Source organism: Myxocyprinus asiaticus, chromosome 11, assembly GCF_019703515.2.
Source record: "Myxocyprinus asiaticus isolate MX2 ecotype Aquarium Trade chromosome 11, UBuf_Myxa_2, whole genome shotgun sequence".
NCBI classification, from domain to species: Eukaryota; Metazoa; Chordata; class Actinopteri; order Cypriniformes; family Catostomidae; genus Myxocyprinus; species Myxocyprinus asiaticus.
Window position 1 is genome coordinate 25,989,568 of NC_059354.1, and position 19,583 is coordinate 26,009,150.

General features: G+C 37.0%; 1 protein-coding gene across 3 annotated transcripts in view; it reads left to right on the plus strand.

The window, feature by feature from the left end:
- Window positions 1–5,061: 5,061 nt before the first annotated feature.
- The window catches only part of LOC127448380 (zinc transporter ZIP10-like), a 43,182-nt gene continuing 28,660 nt past the window's right edge, over window positions 5,062–19,583 (plus strand). For 2 of the 3 annotated variants that reach the window (XM_051710855.1, XM_051710857.1), the window contains exon 1: window positions 5,118–5,173. The gene's annotated coding sequence lies outside the window, so the exon portion shown is untranslated. Of the gene's footprint in view, window positions 5,174–19,583 lie in introns of all 3 variants that reach the window. The other variant, XM_051710856.1, reaches the window with a different exon arrangement.

A 19,583-nucleotide genomic window follows, 5' to 3' on the forward strand; every position in this document is an offset into this window, starting at 1 on the left:
AGTGGTATCCATTATGAAAAAAAAAAAAAAAAAAAAAAAGTTTTGTCTTTAGCATACTGTTGTTTCCTGTCATAGTCTTGGCTGATCACAAAAGTAAAATTCTATCTAGTCTTTAAAGTGATGCAAAAGCTGTTGCGCCTCCATATATTTTAGGACGTTTAACACACAAGGAAAGTACCATGAGACCAGAATTCATGAAAAGGATGATCCATTACACCATTTGAATGAATGAATGAATGAATGAATGAATATATTTACCATTTTGTAAATGAAATATAAGCTTAAAAAGTATTTTTTGTTCTCTGGGTTAAAACTATGCTTTTTAATGTAAAATGGCAGCAGTGATAGTAATGCATAAATAAGTCATGGAAGTTATCTATGGAGGGCATCTGTGGTATTTTGGAGGTTATATAATCTAATATCAGAATATCTTTAGACACTGCATGCATTGCACTTCCTGTTAATGGTTACAGAATGTGAAAACTGTACCTCTGGGAATGATTTCTGTTACATGGATTCATCAGTCCAAGGCTTCAAAGGGAATTACTGGGAAATTACCATTTGTGTTATGAGTTCACTGAGGGCTACAGAATTCTTGATCTGTGTCTGTAAAAATGTGTTAGGTTATTTCATAAGAGCTCCCATAATCTTGTATCTCTATTATAATTACTGCTTTAAGCCAGGTACACTCAATACATTATATATGAATTATTTGTGGGAATATGTGTGGGGTTTTTTGTGTGGGGTTTGTGTGTGTGTGTGTGTGTGTGTGTGTGTGTGTGTGGGCAGGTTTAAGTGGTTTACGAGGACTTTTTTGGGGGGTTACTAACTGGTAATTACAAGGGTATTATGCTATAAATGTGGTTTATGAGGACATTTCTAGTGTCCCCATAAATCAAATTGCTTAAAAAACATACTAAACAAAGTTTTATTGAAAATGTAAAAATGCAGAAAGTTTTTTGTGAGGGTTAGGTTTAGGGGTAGGGTTAGGGGATAGAATCTATAGTTTGTACAGTATAAAAATCATTATGTCTATGGAGAGTCCTCATAATGATAGCTGCACAAACATGTTTGTGTGTGTGTGTGTGTGTGTGTGTGTGTGTGTGTGTGTGTGTGTGTGTGTGTGTGTGTGTGTGTGTGTGTGTGTGTTTACAAGCCGAAATATGGAAAAGAAAAAAAAAATCAACATCATTGCATCCTTAGTCCCACAGTTGGAATGGATTGGATTTTGGGCTGACAAACATTTCCTGCCAGTATTAACCTAGCAGATTGCATTTATGGTCTAGGAAGACAGAGCATGGCATTTCAACAGAATTTAGGCAAATTAAAAATCAAAGAGGTTCATGCCACCTGCCATGAGAGAATTGCTGATGTTTTGAAATAAAAAGTAAACAAATTAACAGTTAGACTATTTTAACTTGAAAAGGCAAATAAATGCAATATATAATAGATCTGGGAACATACCCATGAGACCATAGTGTACTGGAATATATACAGGATCTACATATTCCAGTATACTATGGCACAACATCAGGACAAAGTTCTACCTCTTTTGGTTCTCTGCTGGCCAAATGTGTCATAATGTCTGGTGGCACAGGACCTAGTGCACACTCATTGCTTTCAAGTAAACTGTACTGATTTTCCTACTAATTTTTAAAAGATACAATGTTGCACATTTTGGTCATCCCTCCCCCTGTATTTGCAATGGGACCTTAATGTGCCGAAAAACACTGCAAAGTAACAGCTGTATATGAGCTGCAACTGGCACTACAGTTAACTTGACAAACCGTTTTATGTACAATAATATTTAATTAGGTCTATTTGGGTTCTTTAAAGCCCAAAATGTATGAAGTGATAATGAATTCATTAATGTGTATATGTCCCATGTGTTTTCACCAGTCTGGCTAGACAGACTCTTGTTTCAAATGCCAAGAAATGCGTCAGTACTTCTCTACACAACAAATATTTAATTGCATACAGAGATAATACTGTGTTTACTGTGGGATTATTCATGGTAAATGGAGTCCAACAGTACACTGAATTACTTGTAGTAATGTTTCAGGTATAGCCTAACAAAGAGCAAGAAAATAACATTCTTGACCATTATCCTTTCAATGGCAAACATAACTGTCCCAAACTTGGTACATTCATTGACAAGACTTTGCATCAGGGACTAAAAATGCTTTCGTTTAAAGAATGAAAACCGAAAACGAACAAAATTTTTAGCAGAACGTAACTGAAATGTTCCGATAATTTTTTCATGAAACTAAAGGCCAAAGGGTTTTGTGGCAGCGGTAGTGGTGGCGTGGTCAAGCGTCCGCCCAGAGAGAGAGAAAGGGGTAAGGGTGCATACACCTGAGCCAGATTATGATTAACACCTGTTTCTAGTTGCAGTGAGCTTGAGGAGAGCGGTATAAAAGGACCACGCCACCGACAAGAAGGGGAGAGAGCCAGAGATCTAGAGTCCCGTTGAGTAGTTGATGTGTTAATGTGAAGCTAAAGAGTTAATGTGAAGCTAATGAGTTATTGTGAAGATACTGAGTTATTATGAAGCTGTAAGCTCAGAAGAGTTGACAATTAAAAAGCCTTACCTGAGACTGAAGAAACCCGATTACCTGTGTCCTCCTTCTCTCCCTGTGTGAAGTTTTGTTACAGGTTTATTACAGTACATTTTTGCAACTACGCTATTTAATGTTGCCTGAAAAAAAAAAAAAAAAAAAAAAAATGAAACCTGTGCTTTGATCCTGAAGGAAACTGCTGCATCACACATTTCTTTGCCCAGTTGCCCATAGTGGATGTTGCATTCTCTGAATGAAGACCTTTTTAACAACTATGTATAATTACTACATATACTGTTCATGCACGGTGTTGTGTAATATGGAGAAAATGTAATCACCCTATGTATTAAATATAATATTTTGCTTACAAGAGATACATAAAACTTTGACTGAAGTGCTGTTATCTGTAAAATATGTTATACAAAGAATATAACATTGGGGGGGCCTGGGTAGCTCAGCAACTAAAGACTCTGACTTACCACACCTGGAGTTGCAAGTTCGAATCCAGGGCGTGCTGAGTGACTCCAGTCAGGCTTCCTAAGCAACCAATTGGCCCGGTTGCTAGGGTGGGTAGAGTCACGTTGGGTTAACCTCCTCATGGTCGCTAAAATGTGGTTCACTATCTCGGTGGCGCACGTGGTGAGTTGTGTGTGGATGCCATGGAGAATAGTGTGAGCCTCCACACACGCTATGTCTCTGCAGTAACGTGCTCAACAAGCCACGTGATAAGATGCGCAGACTGCCTGTCTCAGATGCGGAGGCAACTGAGATTCGTCCAATGAAAGTTGGATTTTTTAGTTATTAAGCTTAAAAAAGTCATTTGGGTGTGTTATGTTGCCTTCATGTGCTATCAGAATTATCCTACTTCCCACTTCTGAAGTGGTGATTATGAGTATGACGTGTTCAAGTGCTTTGTTGTCGGAGAAAACGTTCATTCATATATATTTCATCAGGAACTTTTATTTTGACACCATAAAAATATTACTTAGCTTGCTGACGATAATGGAATTTTGGTCAAATACAAGCTATTTTATTGGTGTAAAATGTACAACATGCATCAAATAGTTGCTGATATACATAAATGAATATGACTAAAATGGTAAGCGCTAACAATTAGCTGTATCAAAATTATCTGAGTTTCCCAGTCATAATTACAACTTGAGGGGTCGTTCATGTGCAACTTCCGAGTGGGAAACTCGTATTTACGATAATTCCAATACCACATGAAGGCACGGTAATCTTTCATTTTGGGTGGCATTTGCACACCCTGGAACACTGCTCCGTCAGAGGGGTACCTCAGCAAAAGGGCAGGGGATCAAGCCCCTCTAGAGCCACCCCCTCTGCACATGCCTGGATATTATTTAAACGTATAATTACATACAGTATATTGGTCGATGACATAGTTTTTTGTCCAGATCTATTGTTGTTCAAAAATACATTAAAAATGATATTCACCCAAAACAATTACTTGAATACATCTCTACAGTGATTAACATGTTTGCAACTTCTGATTTCAAAGTCATACTGTAAGTGGTATAAATGTCTGGGGACAGTAAAAAAATAATAAAAAAATAAATAAAGTATTTTAATACATTTTACGTGATGGTTACACCACTTGACATTTTTTAAGTCAATAATAAATTCTTATTTTTATTCAATTAAATTATTTTATATTTGTGTGTGTGTGTGTGTGTGTGTGCGTGTGTATGTTTATACTACATTGTGGGGACCAAATTTCCCCACAAGGATAGTAAAACCTGAGATCACCTACCTTGTGGGGCCCAGCCAGAGGTCCCCACGAGAGAAATGGCTTAGTAAACATAATAAACGATGTTTTTTTTTTTTTTTTTTTTTAATGTAAAAATGCAAAAAGGTTTCTGTGAGGGTTAAGTATAGGGGTAGGGGACAGAAATTATCTTTGGATCCTCACAATAATATAAAAACAAGTTTGTGTGTGTGTGTGTGTGTGTTTATACTACATTGTGGGGACCAAATGTCCCCACAAGGATAGTAAAACTTTAAATGTTTTATGTTGTGGGGACAATCAGTCGGTTCCCATGAGGAAAACAGCTTATAAATCATATTAAATTATGTTTTTTGAAAATATAAAAATGCAGAAAGTTTTCTGTGAGGGTTAGGTTTAGGGGTAGGGTTAGCTTTAGGGGATAGAATATAAAGTTTGTACAGTATAAAAACCATTATGTCTATGGAGAGTCCTCATAAAACATGAAAACCCATTTGTGTGTGTGTGTGTGTGTGTGTGTGTGTGTGTGTGTGTGTGTTCACGTAGTGAGAGGATACACTTCGTCATGCGGCTTTCATCAGGTGCTTCGGGTTATTGCCAGGAACAAACAGAGGCACTTTTGTACAGCTCAGCCTGGACTACTAAGGTTGGCGGAAGACACGTCATAGAGCTCGTCCACGTTGCGTAAAGTGCGTTACATATTCCTCAAAAAGTGGCGACGGATGCACGAGTACGTAACGAAAGTACGTCGGTGGCTTGGAGAATGCAGTGTGGCAAAACTCCGCAGTGTGATCGCATTAGTTTTGTACGGTGCGCAGCGCGAGTGTTTTAGTACCGAGCGGAGAGGAGATGCACACGGCACTCGAGTGAGGTAAACTATATAAAACCCGCTTTGTTTTCATTCACTCCCACAACATGGACCCGAGCAGCTTCAGTTGGCTGAATGAAAGCAGGGATTTAGGCTTATAAAGAGCTAAATTCTCCGTCATTATTGATTGTCTGGGTTTCGGCGCTAACAGGATTAGCTGCTTTTGTCTAGATTGATCATCTTTCCGTCGATTTCGCCCTTAAAAACTACTGCTCGCGCTTTACCGGCGTAGACAAACATGTTTAATCTGAATCGAGCTAATGAAATGGGAACGTATTAATGTGGACATTATATGATTTAATGTGATATGCAGTGTAAAGGAGGAAGTTTGTAATTAAATCGCGTGGTTGGGGGTTAGGATCGGTCATTTCAATAAGTTAAGCGTGTTTAGTCTTGAAATGATGCATGTTTCAGCTGAGATCATTATTTGGGATTTTAAATGTTCTTGTTCTGCTGTTTTGTTTTTTTTTTTTTTTTTTTTTTTTCTCGAGACCACGGGGTTAATCAGTTTTATGTTCCTTTGACGCATCTGTGCACTTAAACTGTAATCTATTTCTTAATTACACTATTTACTATGCAGAGTCAATTAGTGGCCAATGAACTTGCATTGTATTTTTTATTTTTTTTTTAATGCTTATTTTATGGATAATATTTTTTTCCAGTTTCTTTGCTCACTTATTGCCCCCAGATACTGACTTGTGTAACATGTTTCAATCTTCATGTTTTGAGTAGCATTCGGCAGAATCAAGTGGAGCAGTGGACTTTTTTTATTTTTTATGGCTTCAGATTTTTCTTGTGCTAATGTACACTTTGAAATGAATCTAGTTTGATTTAGGATAGACATGAATATGATATAAGCGTGTTTAATGATGAACACTGTTTGGCACCGGAACTGCGTCTTAATGCCTGGAATGTGTCGAAGACGCCGTCTTCCTGTTCATTGCACACCTGCAGAAACGTCCCTGTTCTTAACCACAGTAACTAGTGTTAACGGATCTACTGAGCACCTGCTTAGAAAAGTGTTCAAAATGTGACACTTTTTTTTTAATCCAAAACATTCAATTAAATTTTTTCATTTGTCAAGGCCACTCTGCGTTCACCTCCATACTTTGTCTCAAATCTAGCTGTGAGATCAAAAACACTATAACATGCACAATTTTAGGGAATGCACCTTCTATATCTTTTATTCTTAAGTGAATGTCACTTGAGTGAAGTGTCGGTGGAGATCCTAATGATAAAATAAATTTTAAAATGTAAATAAATGTGACCTGTTGTTTGTTAATGTAATTTAGTGGAAAATACTGGACATTTAGAGGGGCTGCAGTTCTGTCACGGTTCTACCAGTCAGCACAGAATTTACCATGTTACATCTGTATGTTATTGATGATAAATAATGTTAATTATGGTATACTGTGTTTGGGATGAACAAGAGAGATAGTTCAACACCCCCGCTTCGAAGTCCGGAGATCGCCCGCTCTTTTGTTCATATAAGATCTTCGTTAGATCATATTTGGCCTCATATCTGTCACAGCGATTGCACTTTGGAAATTAAAAACAGCGGTTTGAGATCGAAGTTTGTGTGATTCCTTCATAAAAAGCTGAAATCCATCAACAGCAGCTGCTGGGTAAAAGTTGGTCTCATTTAGCGTTGTCAGTGTTCAGACATTTTCATAATCGATCGTTGTGGAAAATAACAATCAATTAATCGATTAATCATTAACGTTAATATCGCAAAACGCACGTGGAGGACTCCAAATAATATGTGCATGTAGCCTATTGTTTAAATATAATTTAAATTTATACACTTAAGAAATGTAAGTATTGGCATTTTCCTCTAAAAATATTCTTAGTTCAGTGTATTTAAATACATTTAATCTATGTTTTGTTCGAATTTGGGAATTGTTTAAGTACTGTTAATGAAATACTGTTAGTAGTAACTTCTATCTTAAGATGTATAGCTATAATTTGTATACATATTTGAGTTCATTAAAACTTCACATTGTAAACCGTGGGATATTTCGGATCTTTGGACTTATTTTTTTAAATGAGAAATTAAGTCAAATCATAACGGTGCTTAAACACAGTACATAACATAGGCTACCGCTTCTCTGGTGATAGTATGATGTCCAGTGGCGGGTGACTGTATAGACAGCCTTATCAATGTCTGATGTCATGATTACTGCGCATTTGTACTGAAATTAATAAATTGATGATCGTTAAGCTTGATCGATCAAATTATTAATGACAATTATTAGATTTTGGATTACTCATTAACATCCCTAGTCTCTTTAGAGCAGACGCGATAACAATGATGGTGATTCGTGAAGTATATCCTGATCCACCGATCCTACCTGCCAACACAATTTTATTTCAATGGATTTATAAGGAATTTTCAACTCCTTTTTCATCCAGTCTGAAAGTTGAGGATCTTTGTATTTTAATATAAACAGTCTCAAACACAGTCCCACAGTCCAGCATTACACAATAAATATGCAAATACAGGCTGGCATTTCATCATGTGACTTTCATAGCTGGGAAAAGGAGACTTTAGGTTTCTGTGTGAGCAAACCTCAACTATTCCCCTCTAATGATCTCCCCTGTAGCCCCCACACCATTGTTGAAATTGACATGACAGGCGTAAAAAATCCCTCCGATTAGATTCCTGTCTTCCCTTTGATAATCACCACAGTCTGCCTCCACCTCAGATGGTCTTGATAATAGCTTTCTTGTGTCTGATGGACTTAAGCGACTGAAGTCTCACAGGAAAAACTCCCTTAAATTACAACCAACAATGAATTCTCTCCTACACCATCCATGAAAACACTGGACCATAACTTAAGGTGTAGGCCTCTTCTTTTTGCTGGTATTTAAGCTCAGTTACTGTGACCTCTGATACCAATTTACGGAGGTTGTTGTGCACACAAAGTTGGCTCTGCTAACAGAAAGCAGTGGTTGCTAATTGCATGGCATGGGTTTAGTACGTCAGGTAAAATATGGTGTATGTTCAGTCTATAAGGAACTGTTTGATTGGTGAGTAGAAAAAAGTAGTTTTTGTTGTCGTTAAATATTTGGACGTACACCTGTTTTAAAGGGATAGTTCACCCAAAAATTAAAATCTCTCATCATTTTACCCTCATGCCATCCCAGATGTGTATGACTTTCTTCTGCAGAACACAAATTATGATTTTTAGAAGAATATTTAAGCTCTGTAGGTCCATACAATGCAAGTGAATGGGTACCAACATTTTTACGCTCCAAAAAGCACATAAAGGCATCATAATAGTAATCCATATGGCTCCAGTGTTTTAATCCATATCTTCTGAATTGATGATAGGTGTGACTGAGAAACAGATCAATATACAAGTACTTTTTTGCTAGAAATTCTTCTCCCTGACCAGTAGGGGGCGATATGCATGAACAATGTGAATCACCAAAAACACAAGAAGAATGTGAAAGTGATCTGTTTCTCACCCACACCTATCATATAGCTTCTGAAGACATTGATTTAAACACTAGAGTCTTATGGATTACTTTTATGCTGATTTAGGTGATTTTTGGAGCTTTAACATTTGGGCAACCATTCACTTGCATTGTATGGACCAAAAGAGCTGAGAAATTCTTCAAAAATCATAATTTTTGAGTTTAACAGATGAGAGAAAGTCATACACATCTGGGATGGCAAAGGGTGAACTATACCTTTAAACCCCCACCTAAAAGTCTATTGTGACCATTAATCATTTATAAAGATGTCAGAGGTGGTGTAATATTTCTTAGCCTTAACCTGTTTGTTTTTTCTGTATTTGATGGCTACTTCAGAAGCTGATAGCTTAAATCTCTCGCTCCACACCACTCCTACAAACCCACCTACCAATACACTTACAAACACACATGTCCAGCACACCCTCCCCTCTGCACTAAATCACCACATTTGAAGGGTTCAAAACATCAGATCTCGTTCCATATTGCTGTAGAAGAGCATTCGCTGCCAGAGTTGACGGTTTATGACCTGCTCCTCCACCTCCTGCTCAGACAGAAAGAGGTAAGCTGTCGGATGCACCTGCAGGCTGATTTACAGATCCTTGACTGATCTGTATTGTAAGTTTACACTGAATAGCCTGTTGAGAGCCAGTCCAAGTTGTGTGAAGATCAGCAGTTTTTGAGCAAGAGCCAAGGTTCAGTAACATTTGAAAGGGTCTGGCTCATTTTTATGGTTGGTACTTTTTAAAATGGAATTGTCTTTGTTTGCCTCTGATATTGGATCAAATGTTTAGTGTTTGCAACACTATATTGTTATATTGTTCACACATTAAGGTCACCATAGTGATGTAGCACGGTGTATAATCAAAACCTGTCCATTGTAACCTGTCCATAAAACTTGCATACGTACGGTTTGGGTGAAAAACATTTCAGTCTGTTCTTCAACTTTTTTTAAATGCGTCTCGAGACACCTGCGTTCTGTTCTATTCATGGTATCTAGCTTTTTTTTTTTTTTTAGCACTTTTCACACATTCTGTGTAAAGGCCCTTAGTCTGCTTTCTTTTAACAATGAGATTTTACCATGTCTCTACCATGCATCAGGGTGCAGTGCAACATAAACCGAATGACTTGCTGTTCTGGACCTTCTGGAATGTCTGTTTATTTTGAGGGTGTGTTTGTGTGTTTGGAGTCAAGAGGCCATGCTTGTCAGTAGGGGTGCACCGATCGATCAGCCACTGATTGAAATCGGCCGATTGTGCCTAGAATCAGGGCCGATCTTTTTTGCAGCACACAGGGAATCACACATACACTGCTACTCTAATGAATGAGCACTTGCTCAGCCCTTGAAGCATGACAGAGTGGCCTTTGGAGGGTGAGTTGGTGGCAATTCTAAGCATTCATGAATTTAAACTTTAAGACATGATGTAATTCACATGAATTTGCCGTTTTGTTTTTAAAAATATGTAAGAATTACACGTGTATGAATATTAAGTTGCCCATTTTCTAGAGTCATTACAGTAGTTGTTCTGACTCATTGCACAGTGAGCAGGAAGAGGATAAAGAGGCTGCTAATGGGTTTAAAAATTAATTAAACAACAAAGAAACATGCAAGTACAAATCTGAGTACACGTGATGTAACATGAGTCGTGACAATCAGGCGTGTGGAACGATAGAGACTGTTTGAGTGATCACGAACGCTTTTAGCGTTACTCTCTTTAACATGAGCGCTCTCTGTGTCAATCAAACATGCGTGCTCTCCAGGTGCTCTTAATATCTCATCATCAGTCACTCATCTCGGTGCTATTCTGTCAGGATCCCAATTTAAATCACATTAATATTGGTCACAATACCACTAATAACAGATGTAACTGTTTAACCTTCAATAATGGCACCACATCTTCACGCATTTGCTTAATAATTAGTGATTTGTGTTACAACAAGACACCAAAGACAGTAAATAAACCATAGATATTAATGATTTCTCACTGGAGCAGTTTTAGGGCTGCTTTCAATACAAATAAATGTTAGCAATTCACAATTAATGTAATTTTAATGTAACTTTGGTAACACTTAATAAAAAGGTTTTCTTTAACATTAGTTAATGCATTAGGTATTGTGAACAAACAATGAACAATATATTTTTACAGCATTTATTAATCAATGTTAGTAACAATTGTTAATTGTTAGTTCATGTTAGTTCATAGTGCATTAATGTGCATTAACAGATACAACTTTTGATTTAAAGAATGTATTATTATAGTACTAGACTGTCTTATTTTTAACCGGGACTGACCAGAGATTCACCTCTACTTTACAAATGTTTATGAGAGGTTTAGCTGGATGTTCTCTGTCAGGGAGTCTACATCCAATGGACTGTATCTCCTATTCCGTGTGTAGCTATGTGTTGCTGTCATTTCCCAGAAATCCCTGTCCTTGCAAACGTGTAGTTCCCATCTGTTAAGTGGCATCTACTCATCTTTCATGCCTCAAGGCTCTTCCTGACATACATAGAAAAGACACATTTAAAGAGAAATAGTAATGTTGTTTTTTAAATTGTTTGTGAAATTTGACTCCTGGTGTTAACACATATATATGGCAGAAGAATTAGCACTGACATAAGCCATGTTTTCCATCAATGTGTTTTTAAGCGCATTTTGGGATATGACATAACTGCTGGATGGAAATGCCAAGATGTGAATAAAACTCCAAAATGCGCATAAAAACATTTATATGCTTGCTTGAGGTGGATACATTTTTTATTCAATATGAAGAAATGCACATAAACTATGATGGAAACACATTTACAGAATAAACTCCTATTGAATTTGTTAGGTATGAAAGTTATGCATCAAAAAAAGTAATGTGACTGAAAAGCTTGTTCATTACTGGACTAACCAGTGGACCAACCATTGCATCTGAAATATTGCTCTGGTCATCTGAAATAACGGTGTCTAGAAAATCCAAAGCCTACAAAGAGTTTGCAGAGCAAATAAGTCGAAAACAAACTTGAACTGTATGGAAGAGAAGGTTTATTGACACTTTTGAAAAATATCTTATAGATCATAAGGATGGATGAACGCACATATGTAGTGCTCCAGAAGTGTGTGAGTGTCGCTCCCAAACATGTGACAAAGTTCTTTACAGTGTTTTGTCTGCGTGCTCTAAACCGGCAATATTTTCTCAAAAAACAAAAAACAACAAAAAAAAACCACTCACAGTGGCTACAATTTCTCCGGAAGTGACGATTTCATCCTTTTGAACACCCTTTGATTGAAACGCGGCTTTATTCGCACATTGTTTTTGCGATTAATATGGTTTTTCGCATAAATTTATGTGGCAACTTGGATGGAAACATAGCTGTTGTTATTTGCAAATTTATGCAACGAGCTGTTGTGCTGCTAATCCAATCTCAGAAACGTTTAGAAATGCTCATGTGTTCAGAATTACCATATACCTTGTCTTTGTTGTATCTTTAGTGTTTTTTGATTGTACACAAAGCCAGACAGATTAGAAATCACTGACTACTGACTTGGCCAGGAATTTGAAAGTTGTATTTGGGAATTGTAACTAGTATTTGTGTAAACACACAGCTGTTATTGAGCTGTTTATTGTGTCCTCCTGACTTTCTTAATACAGAAATGTGGCAGGCACAGCAAATGTACTTTTAAAGTAGCCTATTCAGAGTATTACAAATATCAGAAATATCTACAGATAGACAGTTGCTAACGTTAATAAATGAATAGAAAAAAACAGGAATATTGTTTTACTCTGACTAAAAGCTGTTTATTTTTATACAGCGTAGAGTTACATGTTTTAAACAGATGTGGCTTATTTGTCGTGTTTTTTCACAAAACAAACAGAATACGGAAAATTGTTACACACGATAACATAAGGCAGGTGTTCCCGATTAAAACCATTCCAAACACTGACTAATATGATATGTATATCCTTAGGTAATCTTCACGGAGCTCGTTTTAACATTTTGAGCGGCTGAAGGGAAGTCGGGCAGCTGTTCCCGGGTCCTTGTTCCTGCCGCATAAAACCTCTGTAAGTGCGACTTCTATAGAGATGTGACTTATCTAGAGCTGGTTGATAGGACGATATACACTCACCGAGCACTTTATCAGGAACACCTCTACAACTACTTATTCATGCCATTATCTAATCAGCCAATCATGTGGCAGCTGCCAATGTTGTTGGTGCCAGACGGGCTGGTTTGAGTATTTCTGTAACTGCTGATCTCCTGGGATTTTCATGCACAAAAGTATCTAGAGTTTACTCCAGTTGGTGCCAAAAACTAAAAACATCCAGTGAGTGGCGGTTTTGCGGACGTAAACGCCTTGTTGATGAGAGAGGTCAATGGAGAATGGCCAGACTGGTTTGAGTTGACATAAAGGCTGTGGTAACTTGTATAACCCCTCTCTCTACAACTGTTGTGAGCAGAATAGCAACTCAGAATGCACAACACGTCAAACCTTGAGGCAGATGGGCTACAACAGCAGAAGACCACACTGGGAACTTTTATTAGGATTACAGTGTTCCTAATAAAGTGCTCGGTGAGTGTGTATCATGGCGACAATATTAAGTGTTCAGTAGGTAGAGATTTTTCCATATTGTGTATATCGCGATATTTAAATATCCATGTGTGCGGCATATCTATCAGCTGGCAGGGCTTCACGTGAGAATTGAAGAGACATGGATAGGGTTTTGTAGGCATTGAAAATGTCAATGAAATTCAGCAAATTAAATTACATTCATCTTGCGTTAGGCAATTCATAAACGTTAAATTTGCTTGTCATCTGACGCGCATCTGTGTTTCACATTAGTGGCGTTCATGCTAACTGTTTGGAGCACGTGAGTTCAGCTTCCTGATATCTGTGCTCCAGAGACAGGAGAGCGCAGAACAGGATCACTCACTCTACTAAAAATTGCGGCGCCGACCACAAAACTAATGTGACTCATTAAAATTCTTTTTTTTATTTTATTTTATTTTATTTATTTTTTTTTACTTAAAGCATGAATGAGGAAAGCAAACAGCCTGACAGTCTAACAACCACTGATGGGGAAAACAGCTACAACATGCTGCAAAATATAGGGCTTTTAAAGTAAACATCACATTTATAAAAATTCTGTTCGATGATATTAGGAAACAAGCCTGCAAATATTCATGTATTCTCTAAAGAGATGACTTAAATCATTAAGTTTATTTTCATTGGATTTCTTTTTTACTTGAGTGTTATTTTCTGAAATTTAGTGTTTAGTGAGGTTGATTTTAAACCAAGGAGAGATCAATTAAACCCGTGTTTGTCATTTTCCAAATAAAGAGAAAATTATAAAAGAAGTATTTTTCATTATATATTTAATTCACTGACTGGAAAATAGACATTAAAATATAGCCGCAAGTGGCAGTTGTCGGGAAACAAGCACATATGGAAAAATTACAAAAATAATCAGATTTGAGAGGAAAGATCCTGTGGAACCCTAACTGCCTTAATCACAATAGCACAAAAAGGACTAAGTTATTGTGCCCCCTAGCATCTCAAATTGATGAAATTATTCCACTTAACATCACAATTTGATGAAATTATTCCGCCTAGCATCACAAATTGATGATATTATGCATGTGACTAACTCAAACCCTAAACCTAACCCTAATAGTAGGGACAATAAAATGCCATTCTTTAACTTCTGTGCAAATGTAGTGTATCGCTAGCTGGAAATCAAAAGGGATATAAATCAAAGGCACAGCGCAGGCGATTTTCAGGGCACGAACAATCGCTACATGATGGCACTTGTCCGGAAATTGGCAAGGTGTGTCTGATTTAAGAGGAACAAAAATTCAGAACTAAAGGCTCAGTCACATGTACATTTGCACTGCGAAATTCCACGGATAAAATACAGTAACATAAATGCGAATCAGTGAGATCATTAATTTCGCCCGATGGACTTCGGTATTTTCCGGATACAAAGTCGCACCTGGTCAAAATCACATTCTTGAGAGAAAAACACCCACAGATAAGTGGTTTATAGTGTTGTTTTCTGGAAAATCAATATAAATGGGTTTATATATTAAATAACCATATTTAGGGGGCCAAGCACCGAAGGTGCTGGAACCCTATTGTATTTGTACTAATTTTCCATTTTTCTGCCCTAAAAGTGTCTGGGCAGCAAAAACCGTAAATCCTAGAGAACCCAAACTTGGCAGGATGGTTCCAGATGCGCACCGCTACTCAGGCATAAGCACACCCCCCCATTCAAACCTAGGTGGTGCTATAATAATCACTTTTACATTTTTGCTCATATCTTCACAACAGTAAGGGATAGAATATATTTTTTTCCTCTGATTCCTTGAGACAAGCCCTACAAAACTCTACAATACGGATATCTCCGATTGTATTTTCGCCCCAAAATGTATTTTGAATTTTCTGTAAAACCTACTTCAACTAACCTCTCCTAGGCCGTTTGTCCGATTCAGATGAAAGTTGGTATAAATCATCTACAGACCCTCCTGACAGAAATGTATCAAAATAATTTTGATACATCAAATTGTTCCGAAGATATTAGCAATAAAATTCCTTCGTTTAAGTGCACTTTGATTCATTGTTCAGTATTTACTCAGTCCAAACGTAATGAAACATGTTGACGATGCACGCAAATTTTCCTCAATTCTGCCCGTAGGGGGCGCTACAAAAAAAAAAGTATCAGAACTCTGCAGCCCTTTTATCAACAAAGTACAAATTAAATTTGCAGCTTGGTTCAAGTGCTAACATATACTTAACCTTTCGATTCGAATGAAAAAAAAAATGGCTGCCAGCAGCCAATCAAAATTCAGCACCTAATAACTTAAATTATGAATGGCCGATGGTCATGAAACTTATTATACACAAGAAGGGTCTCTACACAAAGCTGTATATACAATTTTGTGAGAATCGGCCACACGGTGGTGCTATAATAAGCTAATTTGTGTTTTTGCTTATAACTCTGGAACCGATCTAGAATATATTTTCTTAGCTTCTCCAAATCATTCAGTGCCACAGTAGATTTTTTTTTTGTAAAACCTACTTTTTCGAACTCCTCCAAGGCCGTTTCCTTGATTCGCACGAAATTTAGTATACATCACCTACAAACCCTCCTGACAAAAAGTTATCAAAAAGAATTTTGATTCGTTAAGTCGTTCAGAAGATATAAGCAAATACGTTTTGGGGTGTGGCCTTACTAATTGGCCTGTATCTTGTGAGTGAAAAATTCAAACATAACAAAACGTAAAACTCATGGATGAGACAACATTCTGAGGTCACATACTAAATTTTATAAATTGTTGATGCTAGGGGACATTATAACTTAAGAAAATCAAATTTTTGCTACTGTGGTTAGGGTTTGATTTAGGGTTAGGGTTAAGAGTAGGCTAAATTAATGTATTAAAAAAAATTGTGAAGGAATGACGTTTCAGTCTCAGTACTGCTGCACATGTACATGGCTGTAGTTTCAGCTTCAGCTACAGTTTGGACATTCAGAGTGATTTTAGCAGATCAAGCAATCTGTCTTTAGCAGGTCAAAATCACTGTCACTGACCTTTTTTTTTTTTTTTCACTCTGTGTGATCAGTCCATTTTCTTAGCTAACCTAAGGCTTAGCCAAGTCGCAAATCATAGTGTGTCTCTTTAAATGTCATAAAATCACATTGTCCACAAAATGAATTGGCACAGGCATGAATTGAAAGGGAATTATTGCCCTGATCACCATAAAGTTATTCACCCCATGTTGTAAAAACTGCTTTATTTGATCCAGACATGTCCTGCTGTAACCTTGCCCAGCATCTCTCTTACAGTAAGATTGTCTCTTTTTTTTTTTTCTTGTAAGCAAAGGAATGCACCGGCGGTGGACTCACGCGTGACTTGCGAGAGATGCTAATTGTAGGCAGAAGCCTTGTGAGAGTCATATGAGGCATCTTAAGGGCTCACTCTCTCCATCAGAGGCTTAGGTTAATGTATAATGATAATAGGACTAGGGCTAGCCTATCAGCTCACTCAAGGAATGGATTCCATTGAGGCTGATGGTCAGTACAAGTTACAAATGCAGTAAAATGTTGCTGTCCAGCTCTTAGGCTATATTTTAAAGTCTTGTTTAAGAGTGTTACATAAAACGATTTTGCTAAATTGTCACGTAGTCACCCATGCCAGTTGGAGTTCAAGTACAACAATCAGCATATTATGTATGGCTATAGGCCCAAATTCCAGATATTATGTACTTTGTCCATGTGATGGTTTGGTGTTTTCTAGAAAACCTATTGCCTTAAATTCCAACAAATGTTACAGGTGAAATCAAGACTTTCCTTATTTTTTTCTTTCATCCTTTCTCTCATTCATTCTTTTTACCTGCTTTCTTTCATCTATCACATGCTTGTATGGAAACACTTTTAGGATGTCTTCATTAATAAACTTTTTGTTTTCTGTTCCAATTTTTGCTGATCAGATCCGCAAACGGCATACAGAGTTATTAATGAGTGACTAATTAAAAATGATGGAAAAATTAGATATACAAATATTACAGTTGTATTTTTGCTCCATTAGAGGATTTTTAGTTAATCAAACTCTATTACTTATCTACGAATCACTAACTCGGCTTCGGTATTCAGGTTGTGCTAATGTGCATCTGCCTGAGACTTAAAGCCCCTGAGGCTGTTCTGATCTCAGTCTGTTTTTAGTGAAAGCACTGGATAAACACATTTCAGTAAACAGCAAACTGCTGTTTTCATTCACAGTTGAGTTGAAACTGCAGCCTTTGGATATGTAAGTGTTTAGTGTTTGTTACTCTGCTTGTTACTAGGGCTGGGCGATATGACGATACATGTCATGGCGAAGATATAAAGTGTCAATCGATATAGATTTAGCTATATCATGTATATCACGATATGAAAATATGCATGTACACAGCATGGGCTTATCTATCAGTGGGCAGGGCTTCACGTGTGACTGAGAGAATTTAAGAAACATAGATGGGGTTGAAAAAAATTTCAGCGGCCACCCAAGCAAATTCAATTACATTCATCTCGCGTTCGGCATGCTTAATATGCTTCTCATCTGACGTGCGCATCAGTGTTTCATGTAAGTGTCGCGTGCGCTATCTCTGGAGCACACAAGTGTGCGTGAGTCCAGCATGCTTCCTGATATTTACAGATGATTGGTATCATGCACGCTACTTAATCATTTTTGACCCAGGAAAACCCTGCATCTCAGCAGAACGGGATGACTCCTAAACAAGTCAAGAAAATGAAGAGGAGCTTGTTATTAAAACAGTTGTGACATCTGTGGTGTAGGTTAACTTAACCCTACACGGAGCAGAAAAATATAATATGCAAACTGTCACACAACAATAATCACTCTAAATAAAAGCTATTTGTTTTACCTCAAAATAAAGCCATATGCGCTCCGCATTAATTCTGCTATATATACTGTAAGAAGTTTTTACATAATTTAGGAAATTTTCTGTTAGAAGTGTTTATGTTCGTTGCATTATGTATCAATCTCTATGTTGTATTATTCTCTATGTTGTATATGCTGTACAACAAAGACTGAAATGTGGCATAATGTGTAATTTAGCATTATGGTAAGAATGATTTAAAACCAAGTTTGATTATTGTCAAGCACCAAATAAAAAGAAAATTATATTAGAGGAAATATTTTAAAGTATTTAATTCACTGACAGAATTACCCAAATATAGACATTACAATATGGTTATTTAATATATAAGCCAATTTTTCTTTATTTACCCCACCAAAAATTACTATATCCTGATATATATCGTTATCGTGATATAAAATTACTCATATAAGGTTTTGGTCATAGTGCCCACACCTACTTGTTACTATTAAAAAAAAAAAAAAACACGCACTGTGCTCGCATCATGCATACATCCAGACATGGACGTAGAAAACAGTATCATCTGGTTTTGTACAGCAAACGGTACATTGTTAATGTCCAAACAGCTTTGCTCTGACTTCGGGAACACAGTGAGCAGGAAGAGGATAAAGAGGCTGCTAACGGGTATAAAAACGAATTCAATAACAAATAAACATGCAAATACAAATCTGAGTACACGTGATGTAACGCGAGTCGTGACAATCAGACGTTGTGTGGTGCGATAGAGACTGTTTGAGTGGTCATGAGCGCTTTTAGCGTTACTCTCTTTAACATGAGTGCTCTTGTGTCAATCAAACATGCGTGCTCTCCAGGTGCTCTTAATATCTCATCATCAGTCACTCATCTCAGTGCTATTCTGTCAGGATCCCAATTTAAATCAGATTAATGTTGGTCACAATATCACTAATAACAGATGTAACTGTTTAACCTTCAATAACGGCACCACGTCTTCACGCATTTGCTTAATAATTAGTGATTTGTGTTACAACAAGACACCAAAGACAGTAAACAGATTAAAGATATGAATGATTTCTCACTGGAGCAGTTTTAGAACTTGTAATCGATATATTTGGAAGTATCTCTAATGTCTCTCTAGAGTTCAATTCAGGGTCAGAAAAGAACGGGGACTTGGGGCAAAAATGTCCCTGAAATTCAAAATATGGGGGCAAAAATGCCCCTGCAATGAGTTCATGTTTTTTTATTAATAATAACATTTATTTTGAAGGAAGCCTAATTTTTTTATCAATATTTTTTTATATATATATATATATTTTTTAAGGAAGTGTGTTGTTTCTGTGTGTTACCAGCAGAGTTGACAGTGACAACAGCTTTGTGCTCCTTCCATACATGATGAAATGCTCTTATCTCCTCCTTGCTCCACACAACCTTGGTACCATGGGGTTATTTTAGATTTGTTTACACACTTGTATTGGCCAAACATATTTGGAATAACTCAAATGTGCTACTGAGGTAAATCTGGAGCACTTAAAAAATAACGATGTCGGCGCATGTTAGCG